Here is a 26,320-nt window from a genome sequence, read left to right as displayed (position 1 = left end):
TGGGGAGTACTTTCATCACAGTGCTCTTATGAAACCTGGCAAAATCCCCTACCAGCGTGCATAGGCAGGGACAAAAATGGGATTGACAAGAAAGAGGCTAGGTTGGGGTTGGGGGCGATGAGTAACTTCTAAATCCGGACAGCTAACCAAGTTTGCCACCAGAGACAGAAAAATGTACAAAGGACCATTTTACCCTACATTCTTTGACATATATATTTTTTGGTAAGAATCTTAGGTGTTGGAATTATTTCAGTCAGTTATATCTAGTAGGGAGGTTGTAATTGGTTCCGAGGTTAATGGGTGTCTTTGTTCCTGTGACCAGTTTACAATATAATAAGCACTGTTTTCTGGCTGCCAACCAATGGCCAAGTGCTTCCCAAACATTGCTTCACTGAATCCTCCCAGTAACCCTCTGAAGTAGGTGTTATTATTTCTATTTTATAAAAAGAAAATTGGATTTCCACTACGTTCCTGACTTGCCCAAGGTCACACACCTTAAATAGCAATGTTGGTGGCCAAATCAGATCTGTCTGATTCCAAAGTTGTGCCAGTTACCAGAACACCAAACTGCTTCCTATTTAGACATTATGTTTTCTAGAGCAAATATAGCCATAACTGTTCCTTTACTTGCAGTAGCAGTAGTAACAGTAACAATAGCAACATGTGTGGAGCTTAGTATGTGCCAGGAACTGTCCTAATAATTTAGGACTTTATCATTTATTAAATAACTAATCCCTTGTAAAAGTTTACAATGTAGAGTCAAGCCCCACTTATGGATGAGGAAGGAGAGGTTGAGAAACTGGCCCAGAGTCACCCAGCGCGCTGGTAAGGGGCAGAGCCGGGAATCAAAGCCAGAAGATTGGGCTCCAGAGCCTGTGCAGGCCACTGGAGACTAGAGTAGGTTGTCAAAGAGATAAGTCACCCAGTGACTTATCAGAAAACCCACTGTCCTGTTGAGACTGGTCCGGGCTTGCATTAGACAGAGTTTGTGAAGAGTTGACACTCTAGGAGAGAAGAGTGCTAGTGAGTCAGTGAGAGAAACCTCTAAGTCCTTGGTTTCCATTACCTGCTTGGCCAACATACCCAGTTTCAGGCAAGGTCATAAATCCCAGGGCAGCTATGCTCTCCTGTCTTTCCTTGGGGGGTGCCTGTGGGGTGCTGGCTGAGGGGCACAGGAGGAGAGGTTGGGCTTGCAGAGTGATATATCCTGCATCCAAAGAGAAGGTAGTTTTAATTTTCCCATTTCTCTTGTCACTTAGTTATTGCTCTCCTTTTTCAGAAAAGTGAAATTAATTCTCTAGAATTCTTAGGAACCAGAAGGTTTTGAATCTGTGATGCTTCTGTATCTGCTGAGAGCACTGGGAAGTGAGCCTTCTTTTTGTACATGAAGTCATATTTTAACCCAAACCAAAGGAAAAAAAAAGACTTGAGAGTCTGTGGGGATCAGAGCTGGGTATTGTGTTACAGAAATTTTCCATTTCAGACACAAACTACATGCAGTGGTATGTGGGCCAAAAAAGGCAGAGAGGAACCCCAGGAGGGCCTGAAGAAATAATACCTCCTCCTTTAATCCTGAGAGGAGTGTGGCCAGGTTCTCAGGGAAGGCTGTCCAGAGGGTCTGGATCAGATCACACTTAGACGTCTGGGATTGGAATGATGATGATGGCAGCAGCATCACGGGGCATAACTTCAGAGAGCTCCCTAAAATGCCCTTGGGCAAGAGAGGTAATTTCTCAGTGACTCAGTTTCTAATATCGGAAGATGAGATAAACACCTCAGAATTTGTTGAGAGTAGTAAAAAATGGTATGAATGATGATATGATAATGCTAGCTATAATTTTATTAAACAGTACTTATCACTAGCATTTACTGAAGCCTTATTATGCATGAGCCACTGTGTTAAACTTTTCTAAGCATTATCTCATTTAATTCTCACCACTCGATGAGATCAGTGGTATTATTTTTCCAGTTTTGTATCCAAGGAAACTACAGTTTAGAAAAGCTAAAGGACTGACTTGAACAAGCTCATAACCTTAAGTGATGAAGTTGGGTCTCAAATTTAAGTCTAGTCTGGCTCCAGTGAACTGATACCTTATCCTGCCTCCCCAAGGACAGGCCAACCTTGGCCCACACTGCTCTGGTCCTGAGCTGAATCTGGTGAGCGGGATAGGGGACATCACTTGATTGACAGTGTGTTCCGTTGACCCCCTCATCCTATTTTTTAGCAGTGCCCCTTTCAGGTTAACATGGAAGCACCTATTTTAAAGAAATGTTGGGATGGTTTTCCAGGTAAGTGAACTGGTCTTGGTCCCTTGGGCTCAACTCTGAAACGGGTATTGCCTGCGGCAGTGGTTCTTATAGTTCAGTATCCTCAACTAGCAGCATCAGTGTCACCAGGAAACTTGCAAGAAATGTAAATTCTCTGCCCCTGCCCAGATCTGCTGAAATCAGAAACTATGAGGGTGGGGCTCAGCGCTCCGTATTTTAACAAGCCGGCAAGCTGATTCTGATGCAGCTAAAGTTTGAGAGCCACTGGTCTCTGGGGTAGATAAAGGAGAGAGTTAAATCAGGAATAGAGGTCTATGATTCTTAACAGCTGCTAGTGACTCACTCTCCCCAGTCATTCCCTTCTGAGTTTCTGTCCTTTTTAGGATGAAGGATTTGCTCGCATCCCATCGTGTACGATAAATTTCATCAACAGTGTCCATTCCTTTCTGAATCGATGTGCATGAGACTTTGAGCTTTATCCCCTCCCATGTGTGTGCACAGCCCCTTCCGTTTTTAGCACCACTTGCTCATTTCCAGTCTGGATGATTAGCTTCAAGTTACCGTTATGCCAGACCACCAAAATGAGGTTTCATAAGACCGTGGTTCCAGGTTGAATTGAACAATTGCAGAATTGGGGCTGGGTCTCCAAATGTGCTTAGTTTTGAGGGTTCCGAATAGTGCTGCTATGTACCAGCAAGTGGCGCCCTGTCCCCCTCTCTCCTCCCCACCCCACCTAAAATTCGTGACAAAGGGTGAAGCCACTAAAGCTGAAAATGGGGAAAATCACTGCTTCAGTTGTTAGTGTAAGCTCTGACTCAGACTTTGTCTGCCTCCCAGGCTCACAGGTCCCACGTGGCTCTCAGTGGGAAAACGAAAACTGAACGCAGATCGCAGAAGCAAGAAAATGGGACAGGTTTTCTTCCCTCTAGTTCTTTCTCCAGAGACTGGTGTAAAATGGGTGTCCAGTCCAACACAAATCCCCCTTTTAAACATAACTTTCAATAAAGATTACTCCGAGTTTGCTAGTTTGTTACAAAAACCTTTCTTGTTATCTGAGATGCTACTTTTCCTAATTGAAAAATAGTGGGAAATTTTATTCAGCTTTGCCAGAAAATGGAAACAGTGGTTGTTGATGTGACCTGTATTTAGCATCTTTGGGGTAGAAGGACATTTTCTTTTATCTCAACAAAGATTTACTAACATTATGTTCTGGTTGGAGGGGTCTCTGGAGTCCATCTTACATCTCCAAATAAGGTAAAATAAGAATTTAAAAAATGTGAACATGGTTTCTGTTTTCAGAAACTGTTTTTGAGTTTCAAGAGAGTTTTGCTCAGCGCTTTGTGTTGCTATCTGGCCTTATTTTAATTCACTGCAGACATACTGAAGAATTTAAGTCATGAGCATGAGTTAGCAACACACAAATGAAGGCAAGATGTGTTATGGGTATTAAACCCTGACCTAGTGGAAGTGGAGACTCTGCCTAGCAATGCCTTTCCTGAGATGCGTTTACAGAAATGTCACAGCTGCAGAATAAATTCAATAAGGGAGAATGACAAAACTGGGACTTCCTCTGCCCTTTCCTGTTTGACAGATACACCAAGTTCTCTGCCCCTAAAGATCCTTGTGTTACAAATTGCATGTTGCTGCTCTTGTGAACCAACAATAAATATTTTATCTCAACATAAAATTTTGATTAACAATTTTGGAGAGAGATAAATCCAAGTCCAGTATCTGACTTTATTTCTTACTATCAGTGTGCCCTTGGACACGTAAGTTAACCTCTTTGAGACTACTTTCCTCCTCTATAAATTAGGGATAACATAATCACCACATAGAGTTGCTATGAAGACTGGTTTGGATAATGTTTAATGTTGCCATTTAGTAGCTGTTATTATTATTATTTTTTTTGCCATCTTAAACTCAGCTGGTTCAAACAGTAAACTTACATGTTAAAACAAATATTCCCTGCTGCCTATATATATATATACTCATATATGAGACAAGTATATAATAAATAGATATGTAAAATTACATTTTAACTCCAATCAGCTCTGAAAAGCAGTAAGTTTTCCCTTTTCTTTCTTCCTTGAACTTCACTGTGAACTCTGCAGACTTACTCCTGGTGTCGTGAGTGATGTTTACAACCTAAAGATGGCCCGAGCCGGCCTCACATTGATAAGACCCATTGGAAAAGTGCAGGTTGTTGCCTCTGTCTCACTGGTGTCTAGTAGATTACAAAACCATTCTCATGGTTTCATCATGACTGTCTACTCACCCATCCTATGGATTCAATCCTTTGAAAAATGTCAAGCCATGGTTTATTCAAGCTATACCCACAGTAAAAAATGCATTTGGAATATATTGTTAGAAAAGAATTTAATGACAATTTGATGTTTCTAGTAAACTCTGATTCTGGTATTTAAAATATATATACTCATAAAGTCAAGAAATAAACTATTAATGTCATAACATTATCTATTTTTTTTTGTAAATCAACTTCTTATTAATGTGCCTCCCAAATTCAATATTAAAAAAGTGGGGATTCTGTGGGAAAAGAGGATGGTAGAATTTTAGAATGTGTTAGGATATGAGTACAGGCATTTCTCTGGTAAAAAAAAAATGCACATACATATCTATACACTAAACTTTAGAAACTCCCACCGACTAGAGGAATGCAGAGAGAACCAGGGCATGACGGCGGTGAGGGTGGGAGCTGGTGGAGAAGCATTAGGTCATCCATTCCTCCCTGCCACAGTGAGATTATCCCCCATACGGTGGTTTATGTTTCTGTGGTTTGCTGAGGGCTTGAGCTAGTTTTAAGTAATTTTCTTCAAGGTCCTCTAAGCCAGTTTAGAATTATTTTGTGAACAATTCATTCTATCACATGCTTTAGCAAAATCTTACCACAATCTAATAAGCATCTGAATATGTTCTCTGAGATGCAGCTCAGAGGCTCCTTTCCTTAAATTTCAACTTTCTACCTCGTTGCAGCAAAATCTCTTTACCTCCTTGGTGTTTAAATGTTTCCTGGGCACTGAATGTTTCGACCCAGTCTTGCTACACAATCCATAAGAGACTCTTTAAGATTCATGGTCTGTGTCACCAACCAGAGGTTTTACAAAATGAATTGAACATAGGGTGGTAATAAATAGGTCATGAAATGCTTGAGGGTTACAGCTTGCTTTGTTCCTTGCTTCATTTTCAATTCAGCAAGTACAAAGTATTTCTTGAGGGTCTATTATGTGAAAGACACTGGGCCAGAGCTCTTTGGCTCTGGACCTTGGGCAAGTTTTCTCTTCTTATGTAATCCCGAGGGGATTACTATTTGTCTTACACACACGAGCACACACACACACACACACATATACACACACACTCACATATACATCTGTGTCTCCATCTGCTTTTTTTTTTTTTTCTTACGTTTGGTATCTGTTTAATGTTTCACCTTCTGAGATCACAAGGTTGACTTAGAACAGTTTTTCCCAAACTTCCCAGTTGAAAATAATCACCTGAGGCATTTTAGAAAAACAAATAAACAAACAAAAATACAAACAGTTCTTGGGCCCTCTGAGCCAGTGTAAAATGATTTAAATATATGTAAAAGAGGGCTCATATATTCCCTTGCATATCTGATTCTATAGGCTTGAGGGAAAGACCAGGAATTTCATTTTTAGGGGGTTTCTCATATGACTGTTTTCAACAGATAAGTCTAGGAAGCACTGGAATAGGAGGTGATCTCGCAGGTCTCTTCGAACTTTAACAGATTACTCTTCCGACAATCCTGATGGCTTTTCTCAGAAGTCTTGGTTGATAAATTCCATCAACTCTCTTCTTTAACCTCTGGCCCTTCTTTAACCTGTTCAGCAGTTCCTCATGCACTAACTTCTTCAAATGCCTCAAACTTTCACTTAGATCTTTAATTATATACATTTTTTATATATTTATTGATTTTATTTTTGGCTGCATTGGGTCTTTGTTGCTGCTCGCGGGCTTTCTCTAGTTGCAGCAAGTGGGGGCTACTCTTCGTTGTGATACGCGGGCTTCTCATCGCGGTGGCTTCTCTTGTTGAAGAGCACGGGCTCTAGGCGCGCAGGCTTCAGTAGTTGTGGCGCACAGGCTTAGTTGCTCCACAGCATACGGAATCTTCCCAGACCAGGGATCGAACCCATGTCCCCTGCATTGGCAGGCAGATTCTTAACCACTGCGCCACCAAGGAAGTCCCTTTAATTATATTTTAATATTTCAAAAATTTTCATGCCTACTGAGACTATGGTGGACTCCTTAAGAGGAGGGACTACATTTTATATACTTCTGTTGATTCTTCATTTGTATTCACACAATACTTTGCACTCAGAGGAATGAGGTTTTGTTTCTAATTTAATTTTCCCTTTAAATATTAATATCTCACTGCACTGGTAAAGAATATATCTTTTCACTCCATATACCAAGAAGCATACAATTCTGGAACCCTAGTTTTAGTCTATCTGGTGCAGCTGTTAGGTACTCATATAACCCCCTAATCCTTTATAAAAACTTAATCGGACAGCTGTCTTGATAATATGCAGTTTCAATAACAGCCTCTGTTGAGGAATATAATATCCCATTGTAGTAAGTTTCACAGATTAATGATGTTTCTCTGCAAAAAAAAAAAAAAAAAAAAAAGTCTAATGGACAGGGTTTCTCTAAACTGGGAATCAAGCTACAAGCTGAAAAAACATCACCTTTCATTTCTGCTGTGAGATGGAAGTGTATTCTTTGGTTTAGCAACTATTGGTATCTTTGTTATATTAATGGCTTAATTAGACTGTTTCACGGTGGTAGAGCAGCTCTTTAAAGGACTTTCAACAAGGACTCTATTATGAAAGCAAAACAGCTCTTTCATTTAAGCCGTTAAAATCATAGGGGGAAAAATGAAAAATACCCCGGCGGCATATTTTTTAGTTCAGCTGTGACTTCTCCAGCCACATTGCCAAAAAGCCTCTGCAAGGCAGTTCTTGTTTATACAGAAGTTTGATCTGGATCCTTGTAAAATTAACATAGATTGACAAATTAAATTTAACACCACCACCCTCCAGGATGTTGTAAATGTAAAGGAGACTAAACTAGACATTGGGAATGTTATTGTAATAGGGCAGTGTGAAGTCAGACCCAATAAAACATAAAAATCTTGCTTAGGAATATAATTTAGTGCAAAGAATATCAACAGTTGACATTAATTATTTTTATACTCACTGACATCATATTTCATACATCACTAAGTCAGATGTGTTTGTTTCCCCACAGATTGTTTTTTACCAGAATTTACCAGCGACATCTATTGGGTTCTTAAGTGAAGCAGTTCAGTGTATTTGTACTATCACAGTTTAAAATCTTCAACAATTCATAAAATAAGCATCTTACACTGTTTGTGGTTGATTGCATTAGACCATTCAGCCTCTCTGAATTTATCCTCAGAATGGATTTTCTCAAATGAAAGAAACTCACAGGTAATCTGCAACGTAAGTCCCAATAGAATTTCACAGGGAAGACTCCTCAGCCTTGTCCAGGTTTATTTAGAAGTACAAATAAAAAGACACTAAAGGGCTTCCCTGGTGGCGCAGTGGTTGAGCGTCCGCCTGCGGATGCAAGGGACACGGGTTCGGGCCCCGGTCCGCGAAGATCCCACATGCCGCGGAGCGGCTGGGACCGTGAGCCATAGGCGCTAAGCCTGCGCGTCCGGAGCCTGCGCTCCACAACGGGAGAGGCCACAACAGTGAGAGGCCCGCATACAGCTAAAAAAAAAAAAAGACACTAAAATTTTAAATGAGAAACTTATGTTTAAAATCTGACTTTGAAAGAAATAGAAAGTACATATTATATAAATATAATTAATCCAACATAAATATCCTGATTTGCAAACTGCTCAGTTTAATGAGAGCAATGAGGTAACAATAAAGAAGAGCATGGAAAGCTGCTCTGGTAGAACCACAGAAGGTCACCAAGTGAACTGGACTTTCCTGATGTTTGCCTGCCCTGCTTCCTATGTCAGGGAATTTCTGTAAGGAGACCCAGGCCCAAAGGGCCAGAGGTTTCCTTCTCTAGATCACAGGCAGCTCAGGCTATCAGCTACATCTGCCCAAGACTTTGAGTCTTTACTGAGGAATGCAAATGTCCAGGGCCTTTAGAGATTATGGTCGGTGCCTCTGATGGAAGGTAGAGTCCAGGTGCGGCTGGTGGAACTGTAGAGGGCTTGTGTGGTGACAACACCAGTGTCAGCATCTTGAACAGACTGTCCTGGGGTCCTGGGGTGCCAACTTGGCTCTGTTTCGCCTCCTCTGTTTCCTCCCTGTGCTTTTCTCCAGCCTTCCTAGCCATTCTGTGAACTATCTGACATACTTCCAATAAATTCCTTTTCTGCTTAGAGCTTCAAAGTTACTGTCTGTTTGTGGCACCAAGAACCCTGACTATAGGACCAGAAGCTCCAGTGTGTCCATGTGCCCGTAGGTGATCAGGCTCTGGAGGCTGTGAATCTCACAAGAAACTGAGATTAGTGTGACTAGTATTAGATAAACTTTTCCTCACTCCAAATGAGATTTGAGATTACACAGAAAGATGCAATCTAAGAAGATTAAAAAAGTAGAGGGAAATAGGAGGAAGTTAAAATAAAGATATTGGCATGTAAGTCATATTGTTAAATGCATCACTTTATAAGGAGAAATGGAACTTGTGGGCAAATGAGAACACTCAGTTTAACTGGTCCTCACATTCTCTTCCCTGCAGGAGGGGTTACCTGGGGACCCAAAAGAGTCAGAAGCTTCCGTGGAGAGGGCGATGGATGTGGAATCTAAGCAATGGAAACTCTGCCACCTTCAGGGGTGGGTCACCAAATAATGGTCCCTGGGCTCCTCTGCCCTGGCATTGCTGTGGCTGATGAGCTCTTGCTTTTGGTCTGCAGTGTTCTTTAAGTCTTTTCTTTTAAAATCTAAGTATATTTGGAAGAGATAAGACACTAAGTCGTTTACTTTAGCAAAATGTCAGTCATTCATGCGCTATCATCACAATCCTGCCGTATTCATATATTATATTTTTTTAAAAAGTTTTTATATGTAAATACCTACAATACCTTTGTCCTAAATAACATACATGAATGTAAGAGTTTGCTATGCTCCAGCTTTTTTAATATTCATGGAAATAAACTCATAGTAGTAAAATGATTAAACATCATTGTCTTGCATGATGCAGAAAGTTTATCAAGTGAACTAAGGTTTTGCCCTCGTTTAAAAAATTGTGCATAGAAGTTAACATTTCAGAGTCCTTATCTACCAGAAAGAGTCCAGATTTATAGTTTGGTTGGGTATAGAATTCCAGCTCTAACCCTGATTTATAGTTTGATTGGGTATAGAATTCCGGGTTGAAATCATGTCTCCTCAGAACTTTGAAGGCGTTTCTCCAACATCTTCGAATATCATACAGTGATTTTTTTTTTTTTTTTTGTAAAACTGCAAAGGAGTTTTATTTATTTATTTATTTATTGAATTTTATTTTATTTATTTTTTATACAGCAGGTTCTTATTAGTCATCAATTTTATACACATCAGTGTATACATGTCAATCCCAATCGCCAAATGCATCACACACACCCCCACCCCCCACAACTTTCCCCCCTTGGTGTCCATACATTTGTTCTCTACATCTGTGTCTCAATTTCTGCCCTGTAAACCAGTTCATCTGTACCATTTTTCTAGGTTCCACATATATGAGTTAATATACGATATTTGTTTTTCTCTTTCTGACTTACTACACTCTATATGACAATCTCTAGATCCATCCATGTCTCCACAAATGACCCAATTTTGTTCCTTTTTATGGCTGAGTAATATTCCATTGTATATATGTACCACATCTTCTTTACCCATTCGGCTGTTGATGGGCATTTAGGTTGCTTCCATGACCTGGCTATTGTAAATAGTGCTGCAATGAACATTGGGGTGCATGTGTCTTTTTGAATTATGGTTTTCTCTGGGTATATGCCCAGTAGTGGGATTGCTGGATCATATGGTAATTCTATTTTTAGTTTTTTAAGGAACCTCCATACTGTTTTCCATAGTGGCTGTATCAATTTACATTCCCACCAACAGTGCAAGAGGGTTCCGTTTTCTCCACACCCTCTCCAACATTAGTTGTTTGTAGATTTTCTGGTGATGCCCATTCTAACTGGGGTGAGGTGATACCTCATTGTAGTTTTGATTTGCATTTCCCTAATAATTAGTGATGTTGAGCAGCTTCTTATGTGCTTCTTGGTCATCTGTACGTCTTCTTCGGAGAAATGTCTATTTAGATCTTCTGACCATTTTTGGATTGGGTCGTTTGTTTTTTTAATATTGAGCTGCATGAGCTGTTTATATAGTTTGGAGATTAATCCTTTGTCCATTGATTCATTTGTAAATATTTCTCCCATTGTGAGGATTGTCCTTTCGTCTTGTTTATGGTTTCCTTTGCTGTGCAAAAGCTCTTAAGTTTCATTAGATCCCATTTGTTTATTTTTGTTTTAATTTCCATTATTCTAGGAGGTGGATCAAAAAAGATCTTACTGCGGGCTTCCCTGGTGGCAGTGTTTGAGAGTCCACCTGCCGATGCAGGGGACACAGGTTCGTGCCCCGGTCTGGGAAGATCCCACATGCCGCGGAGTGGCTAGGCCCGTGAGCCATGGCCGCTGAGCCTGCATGTCCAAAGCCTGTGCTCCACAATGGGAGAGGCCACAACAGTGAGAGGCCCATGTACCGCAAAAAAAAAAAAACAAAACAAAAAAAACATCTTAATGTGATTTATGTCAAAGCGTGTTCTTTCTATGTTTTCCTCTAAGAGTTTTATAGGGTCTGGTCTTACATTTAGGTCTCTAATCCATTTTGAGTTTATTTTTGTGTATGGTGCTAGGGAGTGTTCTCATTTCATTTTTTACATGTAGCTGTCCAGTTTTCCCAACCCCAATTATTGAAGAGACTGTCTTTTCTCCACTGTATATCCTTGCCTCCTTTGCCATAGATTAGTTGACCATAGGTGCCTGGGTTTATCTCTGGGCTTTTTATCTTTTTCCATTGATCTATGTTTCTGTTTTTGTGCCAGTACCATACTGTCTTGAATAGTGTAGCTTTGTAGTATAGTCTGAAGTCAGGGAGTCTGATTCCTCCAGCTCTGTTTTTTTCCCTCAAGACTGCTTTGGCTATTTGGGGTCTTTTGTGTCTCCATACAAATTTTAAGATTTTTGCTCTAGTCCTGTAAAAAATGCCATTGGTAATTTGATACGGATTGCATTGAATCTGTAGATTGCCTTGGGTAGTATTGTCATTTTCACAATATTGATTCTTCTAATCCAAGAACATGGTATAGCTCTCCATCTGTTAGTAACATCTTTAATTTCTTTCATCAGTGTCATAGTTTTCTGCATACAAGCCTTTTGTCTCCCTAGGTAGGTTTATTCCTAGGTATTTTATTCTTTTTGTTGCAACGGTAAGTGTGAGTATTTCCTTAATTTCTCTTTCAGATTTTTCATCATTAGTGTATAGGAATGCAAGAGATTTCTGTGCATTAATTTTGTATCCTGCAACTTTACCAAATTCATTGATTAGCTCTAGTAGTTTTCTGGTGGCATCTTTAGGATTCTCTATGTATAGTATCATATCATCTGCAAACAGTGACAGTTTTACTTCTTTTTTCCAATTTGTGTTCCTTTTATTTCTTTTTCTTGTCCGATTGCTGAGGCTAGGACTTCCAAAACTATGTTGAATAATAACAGTGAGAGTGGACATCCTTGTCTTGTTCCTGATCTTAGAGGAAATGCTTTCAGTTTTTCACCATTGAGAATGATGTTTGCTGTTGGTTTGTCGCATATGGCCTTTATTATGTTGAGGTAGGTTCCCTGCATACCCACTTTCTGGAGAGTTTTTATCATAAATCGGTGTTGAATTTTGTCAAAAGCTTTTTCTGCATCTATTCAGATGATCATATGGGTTTTATTCTTCAATTTGTTAATATGGTGTATCACATTGATTTGAGTATATTGAAGAATCCTTGCATCCCTGGGATAAATCCCACTTGATCATGGTATATGATCTTTTTAATGTGTTGTTGGATTCTGTTTGCTAGTATTTTGTTGAGGATTTTTGCATCTATATTCATCAGTGATATCGGTCTGTAATTTTCTTTTTTTGTAGTATCTTTGTCTTGTATTGGTATCAAGGTGATGGTGGTCTCATAAAATGAGTTTGGGGATGTTCTTTCCTCCACAATTTTTTGGAAGAGTTTGAGAAGGATGGATGTTAGCTCTTGTCTAAATGTTTGATAGAATTCACCTGTGAAGCCATCTGGTCCTGGACTTTTGTTTGTTGGAAGATTTTTAATAACAGTTTCAATTTCATTCCTTGTGATTGGTCTGTTCATATTTTTTATTTCTTCCTGGTTCATTCTTGGAAGGTTATACCTTTAAGAATTTGTCCATTTTTTCCAGGTTTTCCATTTTATTGGCATAGGGTTGCTTGTGGTCGTCTCTTAGGATACTTTGTATTTCTGTGGTGTCTGTTGTAACTTCTCCTTTTTCATTTATAATTTTATTGATTTGAGTCCTCTCCCTCTTTTCCTTGATGAGTCTTCCTGATGGTTTCTCAATTTTGTTTATCTTCTCAAAGAACCAGCGTTTAGTTTAATTGATCTTTGCTATTGTTTTCTTTGTTTCTATTTCATTTATTTCTGCTCTGATCTTTATGATTTCTTTCCTTCTGTTAACTTTGGGTTTTGTTTGTTCTTCTTTCTCTAGTTCCTTCATGTGTAAGGTTAGATTGTTTATTTAAGATTTTTCTTGTTTCTTGAGGTAGGTTTGTGTAGCTATAAATTTCCCTCTTAGAATTGCTTTTGCTGCATCCCAAATGTTTTGGATCGTTGTGTTTTCATTGTCATTTGTCTCTATGTATTTTTTGATTTCCTCTTTGATTTCTTCAGTGATCTCTTGGTTATTTAGTAACATATTGTTTAGCCTCCATGTGTTTGTGTTTTTTACAGTTTTTTCCCTGTAAGTGATTTCTCATCTCATAGCGTTGTGGTCAGAAAAGATGATTGATATGTTTTCAATTTTCTTAAATTTACTGAGGCTTGATTTGTGAACCAAGATGTGATCTATCCTGGAGAGTGTTCCATGTGCACTTGAGAAGAAAGTGTAATCTGCTGTTTTTGGATGGAATGTCCTATAAATATCAATTAAATCTATCTGGTCTATTGTGTCATTTAAAGCTTCTGTTTCCTTATTTATTTTCATTTTGGATGATCTGTCCATTGGTGTAAGTGAGGTGTTAAAGTCCTCCACTATTATTGTGTTACTGTCGATTTCCTCTTTTATAGTTGTTAGCAGTTGCCTTATGTCATACAGTGATGTTGATGAGAAGTCAGAAGTCAGTTTAAGTTACATTCCTTGTAGGTTACTCTTTTTCCTCTCTGAAAGTTCTTATGTTTTTTAGTCTTCAGAATTCTAAAATAGCATAAGACTGCCTAGTTGTTTGCTTTTCTTTTTAATTCATTTAGCTGGACATGAGCCCTTTTAATCTAAGCATTGTGAGTTTTGAGTACTAAGATTGTTTTTGGTAATTCCTTCCTTTCAATTTTCTGTGTTATTTCTGAGACACCTGTGAATTAGATACGGGACTTCCTGGATTGGATCTCAGTATTTGGAACCTTTATCAGTCAGCGTTTGGTCAGCAAAACAAAAGCCTTTCTGTGTGTTCCCAGTAGGAAGTGTTTCAATACAAGGAATAATCATTGGAAGGGCCAGAGGGTGAAAGTTTCTTGAACTGTCACTGACTAGCTCAGTCTGCAATCCCAACATGTGTGCTTCTCCAGATGCTCACCTTGAAGCTGCTTCAAACCTCATGGGCACCTTCTGCTCCTACATCTGCCTCCAACTGTCTCCATTGCTCTGGGGAATAATGGCCTCTTCTCTTCCACCTTCCAAATCACAGTTATCCGCTCCAGGCTCTAATCTGAAACTCTGGGAAATGTAGTTTCCGCTTCTTTGTGATGCAGAGAAATCTTTAGCAGGTGTGGCAGAGATGCCGAGGTGACAGAGACCATCCAGCACAGAGTCACACTGGCTGAGTGCATACCCTAATCTGCCATATACTAGCCATGTGGCTGGGGGCTAATTCCTTAATTTCTTGGTGCTTTAATCTCTCCAAGTATCAAGAGGGAATAATATCCCTAGCTACTTCATAAGTTTGTTGGGAAGACTGATTGAAATAATGGATGTAAATCAGCACCTGGCACATATTCAAGTGCTCTTAGTATATGTTGGCTATTGTAATTTTTATTATTATATTTAATTATCCTTTTTATTACATCTCCACTCATGTCATTTTGCTCTAAATTTTGAAAAGCTTCTTTAACATTATTTTCTAGTATGCTTATTGGTTTTGAATAACAACAATAATTTTAATCATTAAGGGAACTTTCTTATTTAGACTTTTTTTTAATAGTGTCTTCTCTGTTATTAGTTTATACTTTTTTTAAAATACATTTATTTCAATAAAGTATTGGGAAGATCAAGAGGCAGAATTTTGGATCTAGTTTGCCATTTTGTACAGAAGTGACAGTATTGAATCAAGAGGCTTAGTCACAAAGAATTCTGTGTTTATTGTGTGTTAGGTGATGTGCTAGGAGCTTTACTTTCATATTCTCATCTAATTCACCTCAATCTTAAGACATAGGAACATAGGAACTAATTTTTAAAGATGACATTTTTAAAGATGACAACCAAGACTTACAGAGGTCAAATGACTTGCCTTAAGTCCCTGGTAGGCCAGTAACTGGTAGAGTTAAAATGCAAACATAGATCTATTGGTGACAGAGCTCAAGCTCCACCACTGCTGTTGGACGGATCTCATCATTTTAAATGGCTGCACAGTATCCTCGTGTGTGAGTGTGTATGTGCGTGTGTTTATCCAACCCCTCTCCGATAAACACTTAGGTTGATTTTTAAAATTTGCTGCTATAAAATAATCTTACAGAAATATCTGTGCACTATGGGAAAGTTTCAATGCACTCTTCTATTATTGTCTAAAAATAAGTTCTAGAAGTGGATTTGCTAAGTCACAAGTTACCCTCGTTAAAAATCTTTATATAGTTTGACAAGCTGCACTTAAGAAAGAAGTTGCAGGGCTTCCCTGGTGGCGCAGTGGCTGATGGTCTACTTGCCAATGCAAGGGATGCGGGTTCGAGCCCTGGTCTGGGAGGATCCCATATGCCACGGAGCGGCTGGGCCTGTGCACCACAGCTGCTGAGCCTGTGCTCTGGAGCCCACGAGCCACAACTACTGAGCCCACGTACTACAACTACGGAAGCCCACGTGCCTAGAGCCTGTGCTCTGCAACAAGAGAAGCCACTGCAATGAGAAGCCCGTGCACTGCAATGAAGAGTAGCCCCCACTTGCTGCAACTAGAGAAAGCCCGCGCATAGCAATGAACACCAAATGCAGCCAAAAATAAATAAATACATTTTATTTAAAAAAAAAAAAAGTGGTTGCAACAATTCACACTTCCACCATTGCAGTGTGTGAATGTGTCTGTTTCCCACGCTCTCTGACACCCAGTGTTACCCAATTTTTGCCAATCTTATAAAATGGAAATGTTATCTCACTGTTTAAATTTACTTTTATTTCTTTTTTGGTGTGGCTGAACAGCTCTTCATATGATTATAAGTCATTTGCCTTTCTTCTTTTATGAATTGCCAATTCATTTTCTGCCCAACTTTCAACTGGGGTAAGTATACATAAGTATTTATGTAATCAAATCTACTCTAATTAGCTTTTACTTACATTCTTTATTTCGGTGGATGAAAGAATGAAACCAACATGAAAGTTGGTCCATCAGAAGCTTGATTTATAATCTGAGTTTCTAAAAGAATCCGACAACTCATCAATCTCTTGGCCCAACTTCAGGAAACAGGCCAATTGTTTAAGATGGTAAAAGTTTTCACTTACATGCTAAATATTTACCTAAGCCAACTTAAGAAGGATTTCCAACCAGGCTAGGGTGAAAGCTACTAAGCTTGCCCTTCCGGCTTGTATCCTGCTTAAAATGTGTGGTATTCAAGTCGGAGTTGGATTTGGATGTTAACGGAGGCTGTTGGGCTGTGTGCCAGGTGGGTCATCCCTATTCTTTAACCCTGAGCTTCCTAAATGGTGTCTGCTTGTGGATGTCAGAATCCTCACTGCCATTTCTACAGTGTTTGGCTCTTTGTTCTTCCTAAAAGTTGCTCCCAGGATAAATGCGGTTCAAATCATAACTGAGTAGAGCTCAGATTTATATCACTACTGTTCACCAGGCAAAAGTCCCCAGGGTTTGCGAGAGCACATGGGGCCTGGACCGCACAGAATGATTCTAAGTTAAGGCTCCAGGTTCAAGAGCTGAGAATTAGGTACAGGCTCTGATTCAGGGTAAAGTTCTAGTTCTTATCTTTTAATCAGAAGGCTCCCTCTGGACCCTCTTACCTTCCTTCTCTGTGCAATCAAAACTTGCTGAGCCATGCCTACCACAACTGTCTCCACTCCTGTACTTTCTCTTCTTTAAGATGTTCAGACAAATTCCGGAAAGGAGGCAGCTTTCTCTTCAAAGTGTGAATTCTTAAAAAAGAAGGATGCAAATTCTAATTCCTTTTCTTTAAAACACCACTTGGACCTCAACTCCTCTGAAAGTCTTCCTGATCAGCTATCTAGAACTTTTCTGTGTTGTGTTCAGTTGTCACTGTCCTTACAGCTTCGCACCATGTTGCCTTGGCTCCTTCACTAGTTCATCTGCTCTACGAGATACTGGTCTTCTCTGGGCAGAACTGTGAGCTACCCATCTCTTCGTCTGTAGCGCTTAGCACAGTGTCAAGTGTACATTTGGCACTCTATAAATGTCTTTTTATTGGATCTATGATAGAACAATGGAAAATATTTGATTCCAACATGCCATTATGACCTTGGCTTGGGTCAAGTGGGAACTCATAGCTTCTGAGATAAATGCATGTGAAAATAATAGTATCCCAGTTGGAGGTGTATCAGATAGTGGTTTAAAGGAGAAATATTGTGACCCTCCTCTCTGGAGAACAGCCAAAGATTAAGACATAATCAGATTGCCTGTCTGTAGAAGAAAAAAATATGTCTGGAGAGTGGGTTAAGCATACATGTAGCCAAATAATGCTCAGGCCCCTGTATCAATTTATCAGTTTACTTGAATTTCATTAGTTAATCTTACTTATAAGATCATGTAAAATAAGATGGTAATGGGATATAAACTTTAGCATGCCAAGAGTTACTTGAAGACATACGAAGCCCAGTTATTATTAACTGACCCTGACATTCGTTTAGATATCTCAAAAGAAGTTTTAACATGTCAAAGGTTCTTGTAGTTTGCCTTTTCTAAAAATGATCAAAATGTGTTGTAGCAATTTTAAAGAAAGGGGTGTGCTATCAATAGAAGTCTTTAAGGCCCATGATTTGGACAGACATTTGCTAATTAATTCCAGAAATTAAGCAAGTATCTAGATTTTGTGGAACCCACACCCAGAAATAGGCCAGACAAAAGATTTGTCTTTTCAAAAAATTGATCTAACATCTTTCCCATATTAAAATTCTTTCCATACATTGTACACACACACACACACACACACACAACTTGTAAATTATTTTTGTTCCGCTGCAATTACAGTAAAACACTTGGTGCCTACGACTGCCTGATGATTTATGGTATGAAAGTCTCCTCTGTTCAAAATGTTGCCTTTTCCCTTTCAGGTAATGCACAGTGAAAAACAGGATTGTCAGGAACTGTTCCTGCATCTCTTGGAAAGTCTCTGCTGGCTATGCCCCTCCTTACCTTCACTGTCTAGCAGACTCTCAGGCACAGATAGGATACTCATGGGGCAGAATGAGGACTAGAGGTAAGTGTATATGTGCCCACATGGCTTTTTGAAAGTGGGAAAACAGAGTTCCATATTGCCTCATGCTCTGAAACACTTTTCCTCCTGCTAGAAAACTCGCAGGGCTAGAGAATCTAGTTCAATATTAGGAATTCAGTTCAATTCAAGAAATAAGGTGTGCTCACTGACCCTGTAAAAAAAGTTATGAAGGTGCCAACTGGTGTTTGGCCACTTGTTCATTAACATTAGAGAATATATGAAATTGTTCCATATTTCAGCACCTTGCCGTTTTTTTTGTTTTTTTTTTAAACTTGATGGGAGTACATTGAGGTCTACATTGAGCTAAAATTTGACACTGATAATGATTGTTGGAACCATAGGCCATTTTGGTTCTCTGGTCTCACTAACAGGTAGTTCATGGTTGAATCATAAGTCTATTCCTTTCCTAACCTGCCTTAGCTGAATGTATATGGTGGGCAACCCAAGGGTGACTTTGCGTGGTTTGTTTTGTGGCTTCTAGAAAGTAAGTGTAGCCAGTATGTAGACTATCAGGTAAGCATTTTATTGTGTTACACACCCTCTCCCCAGAAGACTACCTAAGAAGTCAATTAGATATTAGGAATAGAATCAAAACTGAGAAATGTGAAAACTCAGTAAGATTTTTGCTGAGTACAATAGAAAGTCACTTGAGGATGCTGCCAGGAAATTGGTCTATTCTGACTGAATTCAAGTCATTCCCTCATCACCTGGAAAATTGCCAGATAACCCTTAGTGATTATAATTAATGTTGTCTTTCCCTCTCTCATCTTTAAAAGGGAACAAAAATGGGCAGCAATATGATGCAGTCTCTGACTGCTACTGAAACATCAGACCACTGATGCCCAATTTCTTTGAGTGCTTTACTTGTTGGACCAGAGGTTCTTTGCCATTAGTCATGAGAGTGGTTCTTCGGGGCCTTAGAGCTCCCTGGGCATGGTCTCTGGCGACGAAGTGAACTGGTATGTGCCAGGATGCTACACATCTTCTTTATGAGAACTTCCCATCATGCCTTGGTGCTTGGTGCAATTAGCAGTTTCCTTTGAACAGTATTGCCCTGGGCAGCTTTCTCTCATACAATGTCACAGTGAGCAACATTATTCTTTCCTTTTTATAGGAAAAGGAGAGCAGAGTAAAATAACCTGAGGTTAAAAATAAAAAACATCAGTGTTTGGAACGGAACGTCATAATTCTGTCCGTCATCCTGATGATCATTCATCTCTGCAGAATATAAGAGCGAAGTTAGAGCCTCTCTAAAGAAAACTGTCCTTTCGGTCTGGGGCCTCGGGGAAGATCTTTGATGCGTTCTTCTTCCTCGTTATGCCTTCTCTTCATTACAAATAGCCTTTCATGAAGCTTACAAGAAGGGGCATGAGCACAGGCACCCAGTTAGCAACGGGTGAGCAACCCTGGGTAAGCAGCTGAGGTGGGTTAGGGAGGGGCAGGAGTCAGAGATGCACCATTCCCTCCGCACCACAGTAAATACTTCTAGTTTGCTAGTCATCCCTGGAAATTCCAAAGTCTTTTTTTTTTTTAATAAATCACTTTTTCTACTCAATTTACAGTCAATTACTAGTTTATTATCACCAAGGAATATTTATTGAGAATTCGTAATCATCAGAGTACTCTACCAATAATTAGAAGTGTATTTATACACACAAAGAGACCCAAACAGGGGACTCTACAGAGGCTGTGGTTTGGCTCACTTGATAAGTTTAAGACCTCTAAGATTATTTAATCCTGTTTCAAAAATAGCACCTAACATGTTTCTGGGAAAGAGTGGGTGACTATTGCAGAAGTGAAGATGACCTGTTAAAAAATGTTTGTGGTTCTTCACAGGAAGGATGCAGATGGTAAAGAGTTGAAACTGAGTCACCAGCAAGAACTTTAGAAACCGGCACCAAGGTGCAGAGCAAGACACTGGTGGAGTCAGGATCGGGATGCCTACAACTGGGCTATGTTTTATGATCTATTTGTTGGATTGCAAGTTACCAACACAACTACATTCTATAATAATACCTCTTCTCAGGGGCACTTCCATTCTCCAAAGAGAAACAAAAAGAGTTGAATTTTGGTAGAGAACAGTCAGGTTTGGGGAAGTCTAGCCATTGGTTCTTGCCTATATTCGGGATTCCTGTCTAGGAAGCAGAGCTCAATTTTGTGGAATACGTATATTTGAACTTGAGGTTGCATCTCCTTTGAATTGAGATACGGGTTTTCCTTTGGTCAGAGAGAAGTCTGCTTTCTGCAACATCTTTGGTCGGCCTTTGGGTTTTCTCTCTTCTTGCTACCTGCTCACATACTAACCACAAATTTCCAGCTGCTTACCTTGTGAAATCTAATGAGAGCACCACAAAGCAGGTCCCATGGATGACAGCCATCATTATCCAGAAATAAACAAGAGGTCCAGCTAAATGCACCATATAAGGCTTATTTTAAGAAATGAATCCTGGAAAACATCAGCCCAGCGATGATAAAAAAGAATTCTGCTTAGTTAGAGTTCTCTGCAGGAAGGGTTTTTGATATTGCTTTGGCTTTAGGGAAAAAAAAAAAACAACGCTGGACTTTATGGGGGTTACCTAAGTGCACAGTGAAACTGCAAATTCAGACTGTTTGAATCCTGTCCTCCAACTACAGAGGTCTTATGTGAAAACAATCTCATTTTCCTTTTGCTTTCTGGGAAGCCCTCCAAGGTATGGTGAATTGCCAGCTTTTGTGACCTTTAGTTTCTTAGCTGCTCCCAAGGGAAACTTGACCTTGGAACTGTAGAAAGGAGGGAAATAATTTTCAAGCTGGTGCAGGGCAGGGGCAGAAGTTTCGTTCTGTTTTCTCATTGCCCAAAACTTATAGGTTCTCTGGCACCAATATCCTTAGAGCCTCTGAGGTCACAGAAATGAGGACAAAAGTTATGATGAAGATGTGTATGAACCCCAAGGCAAGGACGCGGACAACAAGACTGCCACATGGGATGGAGTCTCAGGTGACCAACCAGGTGCAGTTCCCAGTAAAGCATTAGGAGTAAAAAAATGATTAGTCCTGGGCTTCCCTGGTGGCGCAGTGGTTGAGAGTCCGCCTGCCAATGCAGGGGACGCGGGTTCGAGCCCTGGTCCGGGAGGATCCCACATGCCACGGAGCAACTGAGCCCGTGCGCCACAACTACCGAGCCTGCGCTCTAGAGCCCACAAGCCACAACTACTGAGCCCGAGTGCCACAGCTACTGAGGCCCACATGCCTAGAGCCCGTGCTCGGCAACAAGAGAAGCCCACGCACCGCAGCAAAGACCCAACACAGCCCAAAATAAAAATAAATAAATTTATTTAAAAAAAAAAAAGATGATTAGTCCTCACCCAGATTCACAGCTGATGCAGGGCTTTCTGACTCCTCATAGCATTTTAAGACAAATGGAATTCACAGGGCACAAGAATTCCTCCTGTAACTTTCGTTGGCTTCTATAGATATTGGGACTATATCTAGGATGGATTCTCAACCTCCTTAGCTTTCCTACTATTTGGCAACTGCTTGACTCATGAGACATTCATCTGGTTACAGAGTTAACCAAGAGAGGACTTGTGTACATCAAGAGACACCACGGGGGCTCTGTAAGCCCTACTCACATACACTGTCCCCCAGGCATGGAATAGATTAGGGGACAGTGATTTGTTACCACTGATTTCTCCAAGCAAGAATTTCTTTGAGATCTTATTTTGCTCGTGGGCACGTGGGTTTCAAAGTTTTTGCTTTTGAGGCAGATTTTATTAACAATTAGTGTCTTCATTTCCAGTACTCAATGAAAATCTAATTAGAGTAACAACATGACCATACTGACCCGATAGAATCCCAGCCCAAAACAGTCACTATCTGAGTGGGTCTCTGTAGCCTGAGAACAGACTGTGTAGTCATTCGGCACTTTTAATTTCTGAAAATAGCTGTGTGTCCCATTCTTATCATTTGTAAGCCTTAGGAATCCAGAGAACTGTTTGTGTATTAGAAAAAAAGAGCAAAGAATTTGGAGTCCCGAACCCTCTGGGGCGTGCCAGCTGAGTGATATTGAGAAGGACACTCACCTTGAATGAGTCTCAGGTTCCTTATTTCAAAGGCTATCATCAGAAAATGACACTTCTCTTACAGGGCTCTTATGAAGATTAAATAAAACCATACTGGAAAGTTTTGACATACTTAGCTTTCTCAAAGACAGAAATTTGCAGAAATAAACATCGAAAAAATCCTGGTATAATGCATAAAAATTTTGTTTGTATGTCACATTAAAATCAAACAAACTAAACAATGTTTGTGAACCAGGAGAGAAAAACAATTTTCTCTTGCAGTTTCAGAAAGGGATAAATGTGCTAACCTGTGGGCAATTGTTTGTGCGTGTGTGTGTGTGTGTGTGTGTGTGTGTGTGTGTGTGTGTGTGTTTTGTGGTTACTTTCCTGGAGGAGAGGAAAACCACTGTGATATTGATTTTTATACCTGTATAGGATCAAGGATACCATGGGGGGTGTGTGTGTCATAAATATATACTCTGAGGATCCAAGCAAATAATTTAGAAAGGACTCCTTAGTCTTTTACACTTAAAATACAAAGAGTATAGATACTGTTGGGTGAGTATTTTTCCCGGAGTGTAGAGAACATGGGCTTTGGAGTCAGATAGGCTCCAACTCAAATTTCACCTCATCTCACTAGCTCTGTGACTTGAGCAAGTATTGTAAATTTCTTATAGGGATTAAATGAAAAAGAAATGAGGACAAAAAAGCAATAGTTCAATTCCTGGTCCTAAGAAGCACTGGATAAAAATGAAATGTTGTTATTCATCCTTATATTTCAGCTTCAACTTTTCTCTTTATCCTAATGTTAACAAAACATTTTTTTATCCTGTTTATCCTAAGTTAACAAAAATGAAAGCATTTGAGTAGAGTTCACGCGGGGCCAGCTGTATAAAAAAGGGCACTCAGTGGACTTGGTGATGCAATCCTTGTTTGTAATGCCTTTGCTATCACACTCTTAGGTATGTATGAGGTGGGTCAGTAAAAAAGAAGAAACTCTTTGTTCAAAGTTGTTTAGCCAACCACATTTCATGATGGCATTCCTTTATCTTGATCTTGTAAATGCTCAGGAATTGTGGCTGCTTTGGAATGTCTGCCAGACAGCTAATGGAATTTTTAGGATGAATCTGAAAAAGAGTGCAAGCGTCTTTGTCCAAATCCATTGGATTTAGATGAGTGGATATTAGCTGAGGTGAAGTGAAACAGTAATTAAATTCTTCAGTTTTCAGAGAAAGATTAAGATGGTGTCATTTTTCCCTGGAAATAGTGCAGATGTTGTATTTCAGTTGGGGCCCATGAATCTCTGGAAGGGAATGGGGTAGAGATCTAGGCTGAGACTTGCCTGGGTTTCCTTAGGAAATATTCGGGACTGGAAAGACCCCAGTGACTGCCACCACTAGAACTGGGAACACTTCTCTTTGCTGCTCACCCACTCCTCCCTTTACCTCCCCTCAAAGAAGGTCCAATCTAGTCAATGCTGGCCTTTTGGTTACAGTGGTACCCAACTGGCCCAGGGCATGGCACATCCAAGGGCCAGTGGAGAACCACTGACTTTGTTAGTCAGCCTTGCTTTCCTCAGTGACATTCCCACCCACCACCCAATTTAACTCCTGCATGTGCTTAATTCCATGGCCACTTGGGAAAACCAATGGGTTGGGAATGAGGCAGAAATGAGTAGAATCCTGGCTCAGCCTCTGACTGAGCGAACCTGGGCAAATTAGTTACCTTCTGAGTTCTAACTTCCTGACATGTAAAAGGAATAATACTGTCTATCTAGTCAATCTTAAGAATAATCTCCCTCCACCTAACATCCAATATGCGTGAAGAGGGAAGAAAAGCTGGGTATATGTTCAAGGGGCCACCAGAGTTTTGGCCAGATGCTGCACAGAAAGGATAGGTAAGACCTAGTGTGGGACAGACAGCCTACAGGACTGTGGGTAAATCTGGCCAATGCATTTGAATACACTGACACCCTTCCTCCTCTTCAAAACTACCTCCATCGTTATCTCCAAGAATTCTCTGGAAACCGGCCAGATACACACTTACCATTTTACTGAGCTTAATATTGTCACATAAATCAATCAGTTTCTCATAATTCTTCACCACATTCCTGGGAATTAGCCCCAGATTCATCGAAAATCACACATGGGGTTTGTGTCTGGGCTGCACTCTCAGTGGCCTCAACTCCTGCTCCTAGTTAACTGCCGGAGCCACTTAAAACCTCCAGCCACAAACTTCACCAGAGGGGAGTCACTTCAGTTCCATAAGTGATTGACAAAAATAGTGTCAAACATTGGGACTTCCCTGGTGGCACAGTGGTTAAGAATCTGCCTGCCAATGCAGGGGACATAGGTTCGAGCCCTGGTCCGGGAAGATCGCACATGCCGCGGAGCAACTAAGCCCGTGTACCACTACTGAGCCTGTGCTCTAGAGCCCACGAGCCACAACTACTGAGCCCACGTGCCACAACTACTGAAGCCCACGCGCCCAGAGCCTGTGCTCTGCAACAAGAGAAACCACCGCAATGAGAAGCCCATGCACCGCAACGAAGAGTAGCCCCCTCTCTTTGCAATTAGAGAAAGCCCACGCGCAGAAACGAAGACCCAGCACAGCCCAAAACAATAGTGTCAAACATTACCAGGTCAAATACATGGCCCAGCCCCTTCCTTAAAGGGAGTTCAGAAAAATAGGGCCTCCCTACCACCAGGCTTCTAATAATTATAAAAAACAGGAACCACTGCACAGACCTGACAGACATATGCTGTGACAATATGACAATGTTTCTGGAGGAGTTACATTCAGGCCTAAAGAAGAGTGGATCGTGTTCACTAAGAATATTTCTGGAATGTGTAGAGTTGGAGGGGAAAATTCCATGTTTTTGAGGATTATGTAACCACCTCAATCCCCCCCTAGAATAATAACTTATTCTAGAGCTAGTCTGTTTCTTCCCTATAGACTTCCAGCAGCAGGAGAAGTTTCTCCAAAGTCATGAGCTCTTATGTCCGAGGTGGTGTCAGATATCCAGCTTGTGTGCTTGCTCTCGTTTATTATCGAGCTGGGAAGGACCCTAAGGCATTTCCTACTCTGGGCAGGGTAAAAATGTACTCTGGTCTGGAGGCTATAGCTTCAGAGAAATGTATCTTCTAAGTTGCCTTGTGTCCATTCTTTAGAGAGAATCAGGCAAGGGCTTTAGCGGTCCTCCACCAAAGGTAGGAAAGAGCCTGGCATCAGTAAATGATTGACCTGCTGCCTGGGGTGATAAGCTTAGGTAAATAGGCTTGATTCTGCTCCAGCAATTTCAAGACTTTTAACTCCCTAGGTTCCAAAGCAGAAAAGTGCACATGGCTTCCTGGGATATCCTGTCTTTTGAGGTTTACAGCCTCTGCATGGACTGTGCGTTCCTCAGAATAATTGCAAACTGTCCTCTTTGGTGTATTTTGAAAGTGAAAAGAATTCATGCAAACGAAATTCTGGAACAAAGCCATGTTTACAGAGCCACGATCGATGGAAGAATTTCAACAAATCACAAATAGGATTTTTTATGATGAAAGATTTTTTTTAAACTTTTGAAATATGTAGAAGAACAGCAGCAATTTTCAAAAGAGAGAGAAGCTGGAAGAAAAATACAACCCACTTTCAGAATACGTTGGAGGACAAATGATTTGATTTGCCCGACATACGCCCACATCAACCACACCTCCTTCAGCAGAACATCACCCGAGACGTGCTGGCTGCAAGGTTGGGTCAAGCGCTTGCTTTGTGATCTCCAGAGAAGGGCCTGTGACCAGACAGATCACCTACCTTGATTGCTGCTTCTTGATCTGGATTCTTCCCTCAGCTTCCTTCCTGGTTCAGCAGGGGCGGTCTGAGACTGTTCCAATCCTTGCTGAAGATTTTGGGATGTTTGGAAGAAGCATCAACACAGGCTTCTACTTCTCCCCCAAGCACGAAATTGAGATGTTCCCCTCTGTTTCCTTTCCTGGTCTCTCTGGCTCCTGGACACAGTGGTCACAGGCAGCAATTTGCTTGCAGTCAGGTATGTTGACAGATGTGAA

At 40.5% G+C, this 26,320-nt stretch overlaps 1 protein-coding gene across 9 annotated transcripts in view; it reads right to left on the bottom strand.

Moving 5' to 3' along the window:
• The window catches only part of PHLDB2 (pleckstrin homology like domain family B member 2), a 244,659-nt gene extending 218,339 nt beyond the window's left edge, over positions 1–26,320 (bottom strand). For 6 of the 9 annotated variants that reach the window (XM_060010615.1, XM_060010623.1, XM_060010625.1 and 3 more), the window contains exon 1: positions 26,067–26,320. The gene's annotated coding sequence lies outside the window, so the exon portion shown is untranslated. The remainder of the gene's footprint in view (positions 1–26,066) is intronic. The other 3 variants (XM_060010616.1, XM_060010617.1, XM_060010626.1) reach the window with 1 other exon arrangement.

Source organism: Delphinus delphis, chromosome 4 (assembly GCF_949987515.2).
Source record: "Delphinus delphis chromosome 4, mDelDel1.2, whole genome shotgun sequence".
Classification (NCBI taxonomy): Eukaryota; Metazoa; Chordata; class Mammalia; order Artiodactyla; family Delphinidae; genus Delphinus; species Delphinus delphis.
This window is presented reverse-complemented; position numbering and strand designations above follow the sequence as displayed.